Source organism: Teleopsis dalmanni, chromosome 1 (assembly GCF_002237135.1).
Source record: "Teleopsis dalmanni isolate 2A chromosome 1, ASM223713v2, whole genome shotgun sequence".
NCBI lineage: Eukaryota > Metazoa > Arthropoda > Insecta > Diptera > Diopsidae > Teleopsis > Teleopsis dalmanni.
In genome coordinates, this window is record NC_051846.1 from 103,723,922 (window position 1) to 103,726,637 (window position 2,716).

Sequence of the window (2,716 nt, forward strand, 5' to 3'; positions counted from 1 at the left end):
CAAGTTTGATTCTTGAATCCACTGTTCTATTGTCGGTGGCAGGTTATTCAGTTTTGAAAAAAAGAAAAATTAAAACAGAGGAAAAGATGAATATCAGCGATATTGCAAAGCTATTAGAAGTGGCAGTGCGTACAGCACCTGAGGTACAGAAATTAGAATTTGATAAGAAGTTAGAAGAGTTGTCTCGAAAATTTTCTTCATTAGCAAAAAAAATAATGAGATAGAAACGTACAAAGAAGTTAAGATTGTAAATTCAATACAATGACAGGAAACCCGAATTTTACGGAATACAAGATAGCTACATATTGCTTCATTTAATACAGTATTAAATCCCAAAGCTTTAATAGCCGGACTAGACTTCACCTATGCTGATATAAGCCCAATATACCTAATCGAGCAAAAGCTTAACACTCTTAGGCAGGGAAAGCTCTCAGTATTGCAATTTTACGGCAATGTTGAACGTAAAGTTATTATGATAAGGTTATTATGATGTACGACAGTAACGTGGTACAGTCCATGCATAGCAAATACAGAATGGATGCATTCCGTGTTTTTGTATCGGGTCTCAGGAGACCATTATATGATATTATTTTTTCGTCACGTCCGTCTAACTTACTATCCGCCTTAACTTTGGCACACGAAGTTGAAGCCAACGTTTTCGCAATAACGTTTGAAAATAAAAACACGATAAATACAAGCAATAATATAAGGAAGTTCAAAACTTTTCTGACCAGGACCTCGTTTACCAGCAGAAAAACCCCCATTACAATAAACGTGCCTTTGGCGATGATGCAACCGACGAAGTAGAACCTATGGAGGTGGATCAATCCGATTCTCGTTTCCGCCAATCCTCCAATAAGCGATACCAAGGAAAAGACGTCAATAAATCGCAACGTTGCAGTACACAGCAATTACGAAGTAATAAGAGTACATTTACACAAAATCAACAAATTAAAAGACAAGCAGAATCTAACAGGTATACAGGAGAATTTTTATCCCTTAGATAAAAATTACTAAAACACAGGAGTGGAAAAAGGTCGAAACAAAAAAAAAGCCGCGCTTGCGGTCCAAGCCAGATGCAATCATCATCGCATCTACTGCGGACAAAAGTTACGCGGATATCCTTACGACCATAAGGATGGATAAATCGCTTAAGGACCTTGGCAACTCGGTCAAGCTCGTGCGCAGAACCGCCAAAAATGAATTGCTGCCAGAGCTTAAAAAAACTAAAACATCAGAAAGCAACACAGTGGGCTTTCAGACAGCAGTGATTAGTATGCTTGGTGACTCAGTACGTGTGGCAGCACTGACTCATAGCAAAACGGTGGTCATCAAAGACCTGGATGAAATTACGTCTGAACAAGAGATTTGCGACGCTCTTCGTCTGGAAAGTGTCATAAATAATTGGAGAAAAGCAATGTTCGTATAGTGGGCGGTAAACAACGGGGCTTACAAATAGCATTTTTAAAGCTCGCGGCATCAGATGCAGATAAACTGCTAAACACAGGGGAAATTCGCATCGGCTGGTCAATCTGCCGAATCATGGAATGTGTGGAGCCGAAACGCTGTATGAAATGCTGGCGCTATGGTCACAAAGCTGCAAACTGTAAATTCCCGGAAGATCGTAGTAAGTCTTGCCGAAGATGTGGTGAGGAAGCCCACTTTGCTGCTGTATTCAGCAAGGACAGCAAATCTATTCCATGTGGAGGCAAGCACGCTGTTGGAAACGCTCGCTGTCCGGAGTTCAAGAAGGCGGTAGACAAAGTGCGCAAATAAGGATTGTGCAAATCAATCTGAATCACTGCAGACCGGCACAGGACCTGCTTTTCCAATCGGCTTACGAGCGAAATATGGATATAGCTCTACTGTGTGAACAATATCAAGATGTAAGAAACTCCTCATGGATTTCAGACTCCTCCGGTAAAGCAGCAATATGGTCCGCTAATGGTAGGTCCTTTCAATGCTCTACTACAGTCAGCCGACGCTTTTTTACATGGGTCAAGGTAGACGAGATATTTTTGTTCTCTTGTTACGCTCCTCCTAGTCTGGACTTACAGGAATTTGAGCAGCTACTCTCCGAAATCGTGACAGAAACCAGGAGCAAGTCTCCGCTTATCCTGGTCGGCGACTTTAACGCTTGGTCTACTTTCTGGGGTAGCAATCACACCAACGCTAGAGGAAGAGTGCTCTTGCAATGGTTCTCTCAACTAGATGTTGTGCTTCTGAACACTGGTGAACATATATTTAAAGCAGGCCGAAATCGGTCTGCCATCGACTTGACATTTGCTCACGATACGATAGCACAAAACATGAAATGGTCTGTTGGAGACATCTATCTGCATAGCGATCATCGCGCTATTATCGTCGAACTCTGCACACCACCAGTGCGCAGTAGAAATATCTGCTTGAAACGTAGATGGAAACATCGACTCTTCGATGAGGATATCTTCAAACTGGTCTGGAGCGATAACGTGGAGTACCCAGAGTCTGTTGCTAGCATGACGCAGGCGGTGACCTCCAAATTAATTGCAGCGTGCGACGCGGCAATGCCCCGTGCGCCATGTAGAGCAGCTAGAAAACCGACCTATTGGTGGACTGAAGAGATCGCACGTTTAAGAGGCGACTGCAACAGAGCAAGGCGCGTCGCTCAAAGAAACCGTAACAGCGGAAATTGGCAACAGCTTCACGACAATTACGTAGAATGCCGCAAGGCTTT